This window comes from Bos indicus, chromosome 14, assembly GCF_029378745.1.
Source record: "Bos indicus isolate NIAB-ARS_2022 breed Sahiwal x Tharparkar chromosome 14, NIAB-ARS_B.indTharparkar_mat_pri_1.0, whole genome shotgun sequence".
Taxonomy (NCBI): Eukaryota; Metazoa; Chordata; class Mammalia; order Artiodactyla; family Bovidae; genus Bos; species Bos indicus.
Genome location: NC_091773.1, coordinates 13,898,762 through 13,914,997, shown reverse-complemented (window position 1 = coordinate 13,914,997; position 16,236 = coordinate 13,898,762). Strand labels below are relative to the sequence as shown.

The 16,236-nt window shown below is 42.1% G+C and overlaps 3 long non-coding RNA genes across 10 annotated transcripts in view; 2 read left to right on the top strand and 1 right to left on the bottom strand.

Moving 5' to 3' along the window:
• Positions 1-16,236, top strand: part of LOC139186875 (uncharacterized) — a 436,582-nt gene that overhangs the window by 245,300 nt on the left and 175,046 nt on the right. The gene's annotated exons all lie outside the window — the stretch shown is intronic.
• Positions 1-16,236, bottom strand: part of LOC139186877 (uncharacterized) — a 116,034-nt gene that overhangs the window by 65,791 nt on the left and 34,007 nt on the right. The gene's annotated exons all lie outside the window — the stretch shown is intronic.
• The window catches only part of LOC139186879 (uncharacterized), a 32,785-nt gene continuing 17,314 nt past the window's right edge, over positions 766-16,236 (top strand). The window contains exon 1 of the long non-coding RNA XR_011570553.1: positions 766-1,066. This is a non-coding gene — a long non-coding RNA (uncharacterized lncRNA). The remainder of the gene's footprint in view (positions 1,067-16,236) is intronic.

Genomic DNA, 16,236 nt, shown 5'->3' with positions numbered 1-16,236 from the left:
AGAAATACCAATAACCTCAGATATGCAGATGATACCACTCTAATGGCAGGAAGTCAGAGGAACTAAAGAGCCTCTTGATGAAAGTGAAAAAGGAGTGAAAAAGCTGGCTTAAATCTCAACATTCATAAAACTAAGGTCATAGCATCTGGTCCCATCACTTGCAGAGATGGGAAACAACGGAAACAGTGAGGGACTTTATTTATGGGCTCCAAAAATCACTGAACATGGTGACTGCAGCCCTGAAATTAAAAGATGTTTGGTCCTTGGAAGAAAAATCTATGACCAACATGCTGCTGCTGCTAAGTCACTTCAGTCGTGTCTGACTCTGTGCGACCCCACAGACGGCAGCCCACCAGGCTTCCCTGTCCCTGGGATTCTATTTTCTACATCAAGTATAGAAGATTTTCGACATCAAGAATAGAAAGTATTACTACTTTCTACTTGTTCAAGTGATGCTTTCACTTGACTTCACATTTCAGGTCACATTCTTTAATGGCTGGGATGGCGCGCAGGGCGCGGGCGGCTGCGACGGCGCGCAGGGCGTGGCCGAGAGGAGCTACCCCACGTCCGAGGTCAAGGGCAGAAGCCTGGAGGACCCCATTCCCGAGGGGCGGCAGCGAAGAGGAGTTACCCCATATCGGAGGTCTGGGGCAGCGTCCCAGAGTGCCAGGCGGCGACGGCGCAGTAAGGGCCGGGAGGAGCTTCCCCGCGTCAGCGGTCGGGGGCGGCGGCCGGGAGGAGCTACCCCTCGTCGGAGGCCAGGGGCGGCGGCCGGGAGGAGCAGCCCCGCGTCCGAGGCCAGGGGCGGCGGCCGGGAGGAGCTACCCCTCGTCGGAGGCCAGGGGCGGCGGCCGGGAGGAGCTACCCAGTCGGAGGCCAGGGGCGGCGTCTGGGAGGGGCAGCCCCATATCCAAGGAGCGCTGGCTGCACGGGCGCCGGAGGGCCAAAGGAGCTATTCCACGTTCAAGGTCGGGACGGGTGGCGGTGCGGAGATACCAGTCGTCCAAGTAAGGAGCAGCGGCTGCGCTTTGTTGGAGGAACCCTGAAGAGATACCCCACCTCCAAGGTAAGAGAAACCCACGTAAACTTAGACTGCTCTGGTCCAAAGATGGAGTTCAAGGTAATCTGTACAGAGGACATAACTGAAGGAGGTCTTTATTATTTAGAGCTTTATAGTGAAAAGATCATTTAAATAACTTCATAGAGAACAATACCACTATTTACCAGTAAATAGTGAAAAACTTAAAAGGAAATAAGTAATTATAGTTATCTGTATCTTATATTTAAAGCAATTTATATTCCAATTCCAACTGGCCACTAATTCTTAGAATGAACAAAGAATTAATTTCTGGTTGTTGCTGTTACCATATACCCAGTCAATCTGTGCAGTAGTCTCTGAGAATCTACAGTCTGTCTTACTTTCTGAAAAATTGTATAAATGCATATTTATTTTTTAATCTTTTAGTCATCACAAAGTGTTTTTTTTTTTTTTTAACAAATCATTGGTATATTGATTTGAATCTTGTGTCGTCTTTTATACACAAACCTAATACATAGTAAAAAAAAGTCTGTCTTGGACTCGTTATCGTGGAGTGAAACTTTAAAGACTCTTTTGGCAAGCAATCTGCATGCAAGGTCATTTAGATTTCTGTCATTGTTTCCTTTGAACTATCTTTTTGATATTAAAAAAATTGTGGTAAAATACACCTAATGTAAAATGTATTAATATCATCTAAATCATTTTCAAGTGTGCAGTTCAATAGTATTAAGTTTGTTTACATTTATGTGCAACCAATCTCCAGAATTTTTTAAACTTGCAGAGTGAAACTCTATAACCATTAAACAATGCTCCATGTCTACTTCTTCTTAGTTCCTAGAAACCACCATTGCCATATTTTCTTTATTTTTTCTTTTTTTACTTTTTGCCCCTGCTACAAGGCATGTGGGAACTTAACTCCCTGACCAGGGGTTGAATCTGTGCTCCCTGTAGTGGAAGGGCAGAGTCTTAACTGTTGGACTGCTAGGGAAGTCCCATTGTATTATATTTTCTATTTCTCTGGGTTTGAGTACCTAGATACTTCCTGTAGGTGTAATCAATCACACAGTATTTGTCTTTTTCTTACGGGATTATTTTAGTATTATGTCTTTTAGGTTTATACAGGTTATAGGACATGCCAGAATTTTCTTTTTTATGTCTCAGTGATATTCTGTTGTGTACATGCATCACATTTTGTTTATCCAATCATCTATCAGTGGACCTTTGAGTTCGTTCCACCTTTGGGCTTCTGCCCAACTAAGCCCGAGGGCCACAACTGCTGAGCCTGTGTGCTCCGGCGCCCATATGCTGAAACTACTGAGCCCACACAGTGTATCTAGAGAGTATTCCCCACTTGCAGCAACTAGAGAAAGCCCATGCCCAGAAACAAAGACCCAGCACAGCCATAAACATAAAAACAGTGCCCAAGGGTTCCAGCTTTTTCACATCCTTGTCAATGGTTGTTTCTTTTCTTTTCTTTTTATAGTAACCACTTCAATGGGTATGAGCTGGATATCTGTGGTTTTGATTTGCATTTCTCTAATGACTAGAGATGTTGTCCATCTTTTTGTATGCTTCTTGGCCATTCATTTATCTTCTTTGGAGAAATGTTTTTTCAAGTTCTTTGCTCATTTTTGATCAGGTTGTTTTTGTTTCTGTTGTTGAATCTTAGAAGTTGTCTGTATAATCTGGATTGTGACTCATTGTCAGATACATTGTTAGCAAATATTTCCTTCTGTTGCATGGGTTATCTTTTCACTCTGTTGTGTCCTTGATGCACAAGTTTTATATTTCGGTGTAGTTCAATTTATCTCTTTTCACTTTGTCTGTGCTTTTGGTGTCCTGTCTTACAGAGTTCAGACCATGCTACACTAAAATATGACCCCTTGGCATTTTAAGTTGAAGGACTTTGAGAAAACAGCAGTAGCAGGAAGGTTACTTTGACCCTCTGCTCACCCTTCACCTCTGAAGTAGATCATAATACTCTTTAAGTGAGAAGTGCTTTCTCTATAGATGGCAAAGGTGCATCCTCATCTCCAAAGACAAAAGAATGCCAGAAAGACTCCAAATAGGCTGTTTCCCTAGTATACTACATTTACCTCTGCTCTTTGCCATATTATATTTCTCCATGACTATCTACTCTTCATCAAATCTAGTGTAAAAATTTTCAGGTTTCACTGTTTCTTTCAGATCTTGATTTTCTTGTAAAGGCTCCCATGTTAAGACTTATATTAAATACATTTATAATTTTCTCCTATGTTTTGTCTTATTCAATTTTCAAAGCCAGCCAGGGATTACTAAGAAGGTGGAGTAAAAAAAGAAATTCACCTAAATTTCTAAGAAATTACAGTGAAATATGTCATGAAGCTTTTCTTCTGTCTTTTAAGACTTTTATAGATTTAGGTCTTGCATTTAGATCTTGATCTGTTTTCAGTTCCTTTTTGTGTATTGTGGAAGGTAAGGGTACAACTTGTTCTTTTGCACGTGGATATCTAGTTTTCCCACAACCCTTTGTTGTAAATGCTGTCTTTTTTCTCACTGAATGGGCTTGGCTTCCTTATCAGGAATCATTTGACTCTGATTGTGAGGGTTTATTTCTGGGCTCTCTATTCTATTTCATTGTTCTGTCTGCATTTATGAAAATGCCACACTTTTGATTACAGTGTGAAAGCGTGATAATCACTCAGCTGTGTCCGACTCTTTGCCGCCCATAGACTGTAGCCCTCCAGGCCCCTCTGTCCATGGGATTTCCCAGGCAAGAATACTGGAGTGGGCAGCCATTCCGTTCTCTAGGGGATCTTCTTGACCAAGGGATTGAACCATGGTCTCCTGCATTTCAGGCACATTCTTCACTGTCTGAGCCACCATGGAAGCTTTGCAAGAAGCTTGAAATCAGAAAGTGTGATACCTTTAACCTTGTTCTTCTTTTTCAAGATTGTTTGGCTATTCAAGCTCTCCAGGTTTACTGTTATGACACAGTTATAAAGAGGAAAAAATGTGTAAAACATTTGTGAGGGTTCATCAGTTTTTTCTAAGAATCTTTCTTAATTTTTTGATATTCAAATCAATGTGAAGTCTTTGAAGTATCTGTCGTGCCATCATCCCTGTAAATTTATCTTCATTTGTTCACGTAAGTAACTCTTCCATATGAGTGCCTTTCTAAGTGTCTGAACTGTGCTTTGCTATCATGAAATCCTGCATCTTTTACAAGATGTACAATTCTTTTCTGAAATGGATTTGCTCTTATATTTCGTGGTGCTAATAGATGTATACATGTGCTAAGCAGTGTATGCTGCCTCAGTTGTCTCAGTACATTAGCAGATCTGTGTGTTAAGTGGGGAGGGATCTTAAAAGTAGACTAATTGTTATAAATTCAGTTGTATAGTGAATCTGTTTTACAGAATTAACCTTTGTGAGTTTGGGGTTTCTGATGTAAGTACTCAAATAAAGATAAGTTGTCATTGTTGAGACTATGAGAATGGATATGTTCTTGAGAATAAAGTGCTTTGAGAGAGCTGGAAAGAAAACCAAAGTGCTCACGAGTCCACTGACTTTTAGAGAGTTGAGGGCAAAAACATTGAGCATTCATTCCTGGGGAATGAGTTCTCAAGGAATTATGAAAAGAATTTGACCAGTTAAATAAAAACTGGTATTAAATAAAGAATTTCAGATTAGTGTCTCAGGAAGAATGATTACCAAGGAAAGAGAAATATGGGATGTGGTGTAATTCTGTAAGAAAGAAAGGGGAAAAAAGAATGATAGATGGAAAAGGACCTTGGGTTTCAATTTCTTTTAGAATAAAATGGAGGTAAGAGATGTGTCTCCCATTGGGCGCCCATTGTCACACATGTTATTTTAACACACAGATTTTTGCAGAGAGACAATTAGAGACCATACAAAGCTTCTCAGTTTTGAATTTATATTGAACGCTACTGTCTCTTCATGTTTCCTGTCCCGTGAACTACTCTGCAGGGCTTTTGTCACAGCTGGCATCCACACACCTTGACGTTAGTAACAGCTGAGAGTATTTCCCCTCGGAACTACCTGCAATTTAATGAGGGATCCTCGACATTTAGTAGAACCATATACAAAACAAAAGTTATAAATATATATGGAGGCATTTTAAGCATATGTATAAAGTCATAATTTTTTATTCATTCTCTACTTGTTTCTACTGATGGTGTTTATTAAGTTTTGTGCTCATCACAGTATTAGACTGAGAACATGAAAATTAACCAGTCCTTAAGAAGTTTGCTATCTAAGTTCTCAACCAGGAGGCATAATAGTTTGTTTTCCATGTTTGAACATATCTGGGGACAGTTTGGTTTGTTCCAATGACTTGGGGGACGTTACTGGTATTTAGTGGGCAGAAACACTCTAGAAAGGTTTGCATAGAGCAGAATTATCCAGCCCTAAGCAATGGTGTCTCCATTGATAAACAAATGCTAGAAAAAGTATAATACTAGTAGCAATGATTTATTATACCGTACTGTCTTAAGCTTACCTTACCTGCCTTGTTTAATTTAACTTCACCTTGACAGTTTGGGCTTCCCTTATGGCTCAGCTGGTAAAGAATCTGCCACAGTGTGGGAGACCTGGGTTCAATCCCTGGGTTGGGAAAATCCCCTGGAGAAGGGAACGGCAACCCACTCCAGTATTCTGGCCTAGAGTGTTCCATGGACACGACTCAGTTGGACACAACTGAGCGACTTTCACTTTCACTTGACACTTCGGAGTAAGTACTATCTTCACTTTTTTGAATAGCTGAAAGGATAAACAAGTCTTTCATGGCTATGCTGCTAAGTAGATGGCAGAATAAGATGTTAAACAATGTTATAGATTAGACCCCAGGACCTATAATTTTAATGACAAATAATTTATTATTATATAATTATTTGAATAATTTAATAACAATTTTAATAACTGGCACATAGAGCTTCTTAAGGTAGAGGTAAAACAGAACATGGATATCTGCATGCATGAGAATGCAGAACATGTGTGAGCAAACCCAAAGGGCACAGACTATGATTCATTCATCTCTCTTCCTTCTGCCTAGTTCAAGGACTGCCAAAATTCCTCTCCTCTATCCGTCATTTTATTTAGTTCAATAGACTTTAAAAATGATCCACATCAAAAAAATTTTTAAAACGCCACGCATCAGGGTCCCTCCCCATAGGGGAAGGAGAGAGCCCAGCTCCTGCAGGATATTCAGGAAAGTCATCCGCACAGGGACCTGACCACACCACACACTGGCTGGTTCACAGGACTTATTATCCTATCCTAGACGTGCTGGTCCTTTTAGCCCTAGCGCAGGGACCAAAAGTATCCTTTGCCCCTTCTGAAAATATTAGGTAATGTCAGTGCAGGGAGATAACACACTCTTTCTGCATGTCTGGCTTGCAGTGCAGGGCAGCAATATTTGCTCTTGGGAATGATTGCTCTAATTCTTAGGTCATTAACGCTAAATACTACATGACTACACACTTCTCTAATGAGAGAGAACACAAAACAGTGCAATACGTATTTCTGGAGCATAAAGTTTAGTAAGACTGAACTAAGAGAAAACAAAGGAGTTGGCAATAACTATCCCCTCCCCCACCAAAATGAAAGACAGAAGTGTGGGGGGTGGGGGACATGCCCCAGGGCACAGTCCAGTCTCTGAAGTTTCACCCAGCAGGGGAGGAGGGGCAGCCAGGCCAGGGTGGTGCCTCTTCTGGTCGCCCACACCACTCCAGAGCATCATCTGAGCTGGCCAGGGTTTTCTATAGGAGGCTTTTCTGAAGGCGGTGGAGGTGCTGGATTTGAATCCCATCATCCAGGTGGGAACATGACTAGGTCCCAAGGAGCTTTGCAGGTCATCCATGGGCTGTTTTTGGTATCACTTTATTATCAGCTCTCATGCTGGGCAGCCCACAGCAAAGATATTTAGATAGACATCTCCAGATTCTCCCAGCTATGCCCTTCTTTTTCTGGGTGAGGCCAGAGGGAGTGACTGGGGACATATGCTCAGGCTACCCAACAAGGGTTTAGCTTCCTGCGTCAGGCACATCCGGGAGGTGGTGGATTCCTTCTGGGACTTTACCGCCGATGTCATGGGTGCCATTGTTGTTGGAGGTGTCACAGGTGCCATGAGTGCCATCTGTGTCGTGGGTGACCCTGGTGTCACGGGTGACGGTGGCATAAGTATCATGGGTGGCGTGGTCACCACTGGTGTCACGGGTGCCTCTGGTGTCACGGGTGCCTCTGGTGTCCCTGGTGAGGCAGGTGTCACTGGTAATGTGGGTATCAATGGTGCCACGGGTATCATATACGTTGCAGGCCCCAGTGGTGTCCTGGGTGCTTAGGGCGTCATAGGTGAGGCTGGGATCACAGGTGTGGCTAGTGTCATGGCAGCTGCAGGTGTCACAGGTGAGGCTGGTACCTCTGGTATGACAGGTGTCGCAGGTGCTGATGGTGTCGCGGGTGTCTCTGGTGCCACGGGTAACGCTGGTGTCACGGGTGTGGCTGCTGTCACGCCTGCCGCAGATGTCGCAGGTGAGCCTGGTCCCGCATGTATCGTGGAGGTCACCAGCGTGATCGGTGGCTAGGGCGCTGCTGTCATCACGGGTGTTGCAAGTGGTGGGGGCTGGGCGGGGGGTGACGGTCCTTGCTTCTGGGCAGGGTTGGGGAGTGGCAGGCTCTCTGGTCTTCTCCCTTGACTCCTGGTTCTCCTGCTGCTGAATGGTCTCCCAAAGCCAGGTGGGAATAAACATGGAAATCTCAGGGCTGGTGGGAGGCATATGTTCTTGGCTGCTGAGGTCAGAGGAAACGGCTGGCCTCACAATGATCGTGCGGACCCTCAACTTGGGTTCATTCATGTTACTGCCACTGCTTATGTCTAAGCCCTGGATTTGGTCTCTGCATCAGCCCAGTATCATCTCCACTGTCACCCCAGGGTGCTCTTCACGGGCTGGTGGGAGTGAGTCCTGGCCCATGTTCACCCATGGATGCTGCCAAACATCATCTAAAGTACCTCTGTTGGTAGGTTGAACATTAACATTCTTCCTAGTAAGTCTGTTATCTCATTGAATAGTTATTTGGGCACATGTTGCTGCCCCCTAAGCACACGCTGCCACAGCTCCCAGAAATCTTATCCCCTGAAGGGGAGTGATCCAGTTACCTCGGTGTACTGGACGCCACCGAGGCTTCACACATCCTCCTCTGGGCCTGTGTAAGGGCTCCCCAGGAAGAGTCCTGGGGCCATGAACGCAGGACTGCCACAGAAAGTGTTTGGCTTCTTTCCTGGGTGCCACTGGTTGCTAAGTGTGAAGTCGGAGATCTTGGCGGTGTTGTTGGCATCGAGGAGGAGGTTGTCCAGCTTCAAGTCCCGGTGCACCACACCCAGCTGGTGGCAGTGATGCAGAGACGAGAACAGCTTTTGGAATGGGCCTTGGGCCTCCCCCTCCATCGTGTGGCCTTTGGCCTCCAAGTGGGTGAAGAAGTCTCCCCCACTGAGGTACTCCATTACTATAAACAGAGTCCCCTCAGTATCAATCACTTCCAGGAGTTTGACAATATTCGGGTGGTTTAATATTCTCATGCTTTTAACCTCTCAAAATGGTTCCTGGATGCTGGAGAAGCTCTGATTTGTCTTGTTAATGGCCATGATGGCTACCACTCCCCTGGTCAGAACATGCCTGGCCAACTCCACTTTGGCGAAGTGACCTTCACAATTGTGTGAAGGATCTCATAATTCTCAATATGAACCACCTTTTTTGTTGAGATGGCCATGAGGTTCGCATCCCTAACTATACTAACTACCACTGCTGCTGCTGCTGCTGCTAAGTCACTTCAGTCGTGTCTGACTCTGTGCAACCCCATAGAGGGAAGCCCATCAGGCTCCCCCGTCCTTGGGATTCTCCAGGCAAGAACACTGGAGTGGGTTGCCATTTCCTTCTCCAATGCATGAAGGTGAAAAGTGAAAGGGAAGTTGCTCAGTCATGTCCGCCTCTTAGCGACCCCATGGACTGCAGCCCACCAGGCTCCTCCGTCCATGGGATTTTCCAGGCAAGAGTACTGGAGTGGGGTGCCATTACTAAGCTATACTAATTGCCTAACTACACTATCTACACCACTAAATATACTAACTACCACTAAGCCCTCACTAAGAATGCTAACTGTTCTAACAATACTGCATATGCTAACAGTGCTACACAACTATCCTAATGCTAAGAACTATACTAACAGTGCTAACATTAACTATGCTGATAAAGTATTAACTATACGAACTTACGCTAAGTATAACAACAATACTAACAGTGCTAACACTAACTGTACTATCTATGCTAACAAACTATTAACTATACCAAATATGCTAACTATATCAATGATACTCTCTCTACTAATACTAGCTACACTAAATAAAAAAAATAAGATAAAAGAGGAAAAGAACTAAGGGAAAAAAATGGGGAAAAAAAAAACAAAAAAAAATATGAGGAGAAACTAAAATTAAAAGAAAAAAATGATAAGACAAATTTTAAAAAATGAGGAAAAGACAAAGGAAAAAGAGAAAAATGAAAAAGAGAGAAAAAGGAAAAAAATCAACAAAATGGCAAAACACGGAAAAAAGCTCACTAACTGTAGGTCCAGCCGTCAGGTCACCAAAATCAGATTCCTGGGCTCTGTGGACAAAAACCTGCACCCAGCTGGGGGCTTATAAAGGGTTTTTTGTGGGTTTCGTCACAGTGATGCCCTGTGAGGTCAGAGCAAGAAACGGACCAGTCGTGGCTGCCCTCAATCTTTCCCAGCATCAGTGTCTTTTCCAATGAGTCAGCTCTTTGCGTCAGGTGGCCAAAGTATTGGAGTTTCAGCTTCAACATCAGTCCTTCCAATGAACACCCAGGACTGATCTCCTTTAGGATGGATAGGTTAGATCTCCTTGCAGTCCAAGGGTCTCTGAAGAGTCTTCTCCAACAGCACAGTTCAAATGCATCAATTCTTTGGCACTCAGCTTTCTTTAAGTCCAACTCACATCCATACATGACCACTGGAAAAGCCATAGCCTTGACTAGATGGACCTTTGTTGGCAAAGTGATGTCTCTGCTTTTTTATATGCTGTCTAGGTTGGTCATAACTTTCCTTCCAAGGAGTAAGTGTCTTTTAATTTCATGGCTGCAATCACCATCTGCAGTGATTTTGGAGCCCCCCCAAAATAAAGTCTGTCACTGTTTCCACTGTTTCCCCATCTATTTCCCATGAAGTGATGGGACCAGATGCCATGATCTTCGTTTTCTGAATGTTAAACTTTTAAGCCAGGCTTTTCCGTCTCCTCTTTCACTTTCATCAACAGACCCTTTAGTTCTTCACATTCTGCCATAAGGGTGGTGTCATCTGCATATCTGAGGTTATTGATATTTCTCCCGGCAATCTTGATTCCGGCTTGTGCTTCTTCCAGTCCAGCATTTCTCATGATGTACTCTGCATAGACATTAAATAAGCAGGGTGACAATATACAGCCTTGAAGTACTCCTTTTCCTGTTTGGAACCAGTCTGTTCCATGTCCAGTTCTAACTGTTTCTTCCTGACCTGCATACAGGTTTCTCAAGCAGCAGGTCAGGTGGTCTGGTATTCCCATCTCTTGAAGAATTTTCCACAGTTTATTGTGATCCACACAGTCAAAGGCCTTGGCATAGTCAATAAAGCAGAAGTAGATGTTTTTCTGGAACTCTCTTGCTTTTTCGATGATCCAGCAGATGTTGGCAATTTGATCTCTGGTTCCTCTGCCTTTTCTAAAACCATCTTGAACATCTGGAAATTCATGTTTCGTGTATTGCTGAAGCCTGGCTTGGAGAATTTTGAGCATTGCTTTACTAGCATGTGAGATGAGTGCAATTGTGTGGTGGTTTGAGCATTCTTTGGCCTTGTCTTTCTTTGGGATTGGAATGAAGACTGAGCACATTAGTCATGATTATACAGTTAAGAAGCATCTTGATATGTTACTTCTGGGTTTACATGCATGGAAAATTGCCTTCTGAAGGATGTAAGCAAAAATGTGTTCCACACTTAGTCTTGAGCTCATAAGAAAGGGAGCACTGGGGTCTGAATAGGATTTGTAGAGGTAGAAATCATGAAGAGGTGATGATGTAAAAGCCAAGAGATAGGAAAAGCAAAAGCAAGTTTGCGGAAGATGAATATAGTGTTTTGGCTGAAGCAGAGTTGCATTAAAAGATTAATAGTGTTGGGGATTTACCTGGTGGTCCAGTGGTTAAGACTCTGAGCTTCCAATGCAAAGGGCGTGTGTTCCATCCCTGGTCAGGGAACTGAGATCCCACATGCTGTGTGTCCTTGCCAAAAACCAAAACATCCACACAAACAACAATAATGAAAAAGATTAACAGGGATGTATTTGGGTAGAATTAGAATAGGAAAAAATTCAAGAAGTGAGGAGGCAAAAGAGAAGTTTGTTGGGTTTATCAGTCCATGGGGTCGCGAAGAGTCGGACACGACTGAGCGACTTCACTTTCACTTTTCACTTTCATGCATTGGAGAAGGAAATGGCAACCCACTCCAGTATTCTTGCCTGGAGAATCCCAGGGACGGCGGAGCCTGGTGGGCTGCTGTCTGTGGGGTCGCACAGAGTCAGACATGACTGAAGCGTCTTAGCAGCAGCAGGCATGAGTGGTAAGGGTCAGAACAAAAGTAGCCTTGGAGGGAAGGAAAAAGGGAGTGCAGATGAAAGCCTTCAAAAGAGAAATCAGCAGGGCTTGGACAGATTAAATGACAGGTGAGCAAACGGAAGAAGACAGAATAACAGCAGTATTTTCACTTAAGTTGGTGTGGCATGTACGATGGCATTAAGCAGAGCGAAAGTAATATTTAGAAGGGCAATGATAGGTGTGAGTTTTTATGTTAAATATGAATTAATAGAGCAACATTTTAATTAAAATGTCCAGGGCATTTAGAAAACTTAGATTGCTCTAGTCCACAGATGGAGTTGGAAGTCATCTGCATGGAGGACAGAACTGAAGGAGGTCTTTATTTTCCAGAGATTTATAGTGGAAAGATCATTTAAATAACTTTGTACAGAACAACACTGCATACCTGTAAATAGTGGAAAAACTTAAAAGGGAAAAGTAATTACAGTTATTTGTATCTTATATTTAAAAAATTTTCTATTCTAATTCCAACTGTCCACTAATTCCTAGAATGAGCAAAGAATTAATTTCTTATTGTCACTGTTTTGTATACCCAGTGAATCTGAGCACTAGTCTCTAGGAATCTGCACTCTGTCTTACTTTCTAAAAAATTGTGTAAATGTACATTTATTTTCTAATCTTTTTGTCATCACAAAGTTTTTTTTTAAAAAAAACAAAAATGATTGGTATATTGATTTGAGTTTTGTCTGGTCTTTTATGCACAAGTTTCACACATGGTAAAAAAGTCAGTCTTGACTCTTCGACATGTAATGAAATTTTAAAGATTCTTTTAGCAAGCAATCTGAATGCAAGATTCTTTGACATTTTTTATTATTGTTTCCCTTGAACTATCTTTTTGATATTTTTTTAAAAAAATGTGGTAAAAGACACGTAATATAAGTGTATTAATACCATTAAAGCATTTTCAAGTGTGCAGCTCAGTAGTGTTAATTATACTCACGTTGTTATGCAGCCAATCTTCAGAAATCTATAGTCGTGCAAACTGAAATTCCATCACCATTAAACAGCAATTCTCCATGTCTCCTTCCCCCTAGCTCCTAGAAACCACCATTGTGACATTTTCTTTTCTTTCTTTCTTACTTATTTATTTATTTTTTTACCGTTTAACCGTAGTGCAAGGCATGTGGGATCTTAGTTCCCTGACCAGGGGTTGAACCCATGCTCCCTGCAGTGGAAGGGCAGAGTCTTAACCATTGGACTGCTAGGGAAGTTCCCATTATATTATGTTTTCTGTTTCTCTGAGTTTGAGTACCTGGATACTTGCTGTAAATGTAATCAAACACATAGTTTTTGTCTTTTTGTTACTGGATTGCTGCTGCTAAGTTGCTTCAGTCGTGTCCGACTCTGTGCAACCCCGTAGACAGCATCCCACAAGGCTCCCCTGTCCCCGAGATTCTCCAGGCAAGAATACTGGAGTGGGTTGTCATTTCCTTCTCCAATGCGTGAAAGTGAAAAGTGAAAGTGAAGTTGCTCAGTCGTGTCCGACTCTTAGCGACCCCTTGGACGGTAGCCCACCAGGTTCCTCCATCCATGGGATTTTCCAGGCAAGAGTACTGGACTGGGTTGCCATTTCCTTCTCCGTGTTATTGGATTATTTTAGTATTCTGTCCTTTCGGTTTGTACAGGTTATAACACATGTCAGAACTTTCTTTTTATGGCGAATACTATTCTGTTATATGTTTGCATCAGATTTAGTTTATCCATTCATCTATCAGTGGACCTTTGAGTTGCTTCCACCTTTGGGCTTCTGTGAGTAGTGCTGCTAGGAACACGGGTGTACAAGCATCTCTTCAAGACCATGCTTTCAATTCTTCTGAGCATATTCCAAATGTATACATGGTGGACCATACAGAAATTTAATTTTTAAATTTTTTGAGGAACTACCATGCTCTTTCATGGTGACTACACTATTTTACATTCCTATAAATAGTGCAAAAGGGGAGTTGTCTGGTGGTCCAGTGGTTAGGAATCTGTCTGCCAGTGCAGGAGACACGAGTTCAATCCCTGGTCTGGGGAGATTTCAGATTCTGTGGGGCAGTGAAGCCTGTGGCCACAGTTACTGGGCCTGTGTGCTCTAGAGCCCGTCCTCTGCACCTGCTGAGGCCACACACTGCATCCAGAGGGTTTCCTCCACTTGTGGCCACTGGAGAAAGCCCGCATCCAGCAGCAAAGACCCAGCGCCGCCATGAAGAAACACATGTGAACATAGTGCCCAGAGACTGCCGTTTTTAGCATCCCTGTCAACAGGTGTTCCTTTTTCTTTTATTTCTTTTTTCTTTTTATAGCAGCTACTTCAATGGGTATGAGCTGGATGTGTCACTGTGGTTTTGATTTGCATTTCCCTGTTGACTAGAGAAGTGGTACATCTTTTCATGTGCCTGTTGGCCATTCGTATATCTTCTTTGAAGAAACTTCTTTCAAATCCTTTACTCATTTTTTATTGTGTTCTTTTTGTTTCTGTTGTTGAATCTTAGAAATTGCCCTTATATTCTATATTTTAACTCATTGTCAGATACATGGTTTGCAAATGTTTCCTTCCATTCCTTGGGTTGTCTTTTCACTACTGATTGTGTCCTTGATGCACAAACGTTTTACATTTTGGTGTAATCTGGTTTATCTCTTTGAATTTTGTTTGTCTGTGCTTTCGGTGTCATATCTTATGGAGTTCAGACCACGCTGCACTAAAATATGACACCTTGGCATATTTTATATTTTAAGTTGAAGGACTCTGAGAAAACAGCAGGAGTAGGAAGGTTACTTTGTCCCTCTGCTCACCCTTCACCCCTAAAGTAGGTCATAATACTCTTAAGTGAGAAGTGCTTTCCCTATAGAAGCAAAGGTGTGTCCTCATCTCCAAAGACAAAAGGATGCCAGAAAGACTCCAAACAGGCCTTGCTAAGTTTCCCCCAGTATGCTACACTCCCCTCATGCTCCTTGGCCTGTTATATTTCTTCATGACTATCCACTCTTCATCAAATCTGGTGTGAAAACACTCGGGTTTCACTGTTTTCTTCAGATCTTGGTTTTCTTATGAAGGCTCCCATGTTTCTTAAGACTTAGGTTAATAAATTTATATGGTTTCTCCTATTACTCTGTCTTGGTCAATTTGATTTTCAGAGTTAGCCAAGGATCCCAAAAAGGTGGAGTAAAGAAAAAAAATTTCCCCGAAATTTCAAAGAAATTACAATGAAATACGTCATGAAGCTTTTCTTCTTTGTTTTCTTCTAAGAGTTTTCTAGATTGAGGTCTTACATTTAGACCTTTGATCCATTTTCAGTTCTTTTTGTCTATAGTGTAAGGTAAGGGTACAACTTGTTCTTTTGCATGTGGATATCTAGTTTGCCCACAACTGTTTGTTGAAAAGGGTCCCCCCCCCCCCCCCCCCCCCCGCCATTGAATGGTCTTAGCTTCCTTATCAGGAATCATTTGGCTGTGATTGTGAGGGTTTATTTCTGGGCTCTCTATTCTATTCCATTGTTCTGTCTGTATTTATACACACACCACGCTGTTTTGATTACAATAGCATTGTGATAAGCTTGAAATCATAAAGTGTGAGACATTTAACCTTGTTCTTTTTCAAGATTGTTTTGGCTATTGAAGCTATCAGCTTTACTGTTACGGCACAGTTATAAAGAGGGCAAAACATAAAATTTGCAAAACATACATGAGGATTCATCATTTTTTTTTCCTAAGTCTCCTAATTTTTTGATATTCAAGTAATTTTCTGTGAAGTCTTTGAAGTCACCATTCTGTCATCAGCCTTGTAAATTTATCTTCATTTGTTCAGTAGAGTAACTCTTCCATACGAGTGCCTTTCTAAGTGTCTGAACTGTGTTTTGACATCATGAAATCCTGCATTATTTGCAAGAAGTGCAATTCTGTTCTGAAATAGATTTGCTCTTGTATTTCATAGTGAAAACAGTTGTTTACATGTACTAACCAGTGAATGCTACCTCACTTGTCTCAATGCATTAGGAGATCTTTGTGTTACGTAGGGAGGGATGTGAAATGGAGACTAATTTTTATAAATTGTCAGTTGTGTAGTGAATATTTTTTACAGAATTAAGCTGTGAATTTGGGGTTTCTGATGGTAAATAATCAGATAAAGATAAGTTGTCATTGTTAAGTCCACGAGAATAGGTATGTTCTTCAGAGTAAAGTGCTTTGTGAGAAGTGGAAAGAAAACCAAAATACACACGAGGCCCCTGACTTTTAGAGTTGAGGACAAAAATATTGAATATTCCTGGGTGGGAGAATGAGTTTTCAAAGAATTACGAGAAGAATTTGACTAATTAAGCGAAAACAGGTATTAAATAAAAATGTTCAGCTTAGTTTCTCAGGAAGACTGATTAGGGAGGAAAGAGACCTGTGGGATGTGGTGTACTCTGTAAGGAAGAAAGAAGGCAAGAGGCTGATAGATGGAAAGGGAACTTAGGTTTCAATTCTTTTAAAATAAAATGAGAGGTAAGAGATGTGTCTCCCATTGGGCTCACATTGTCACACATG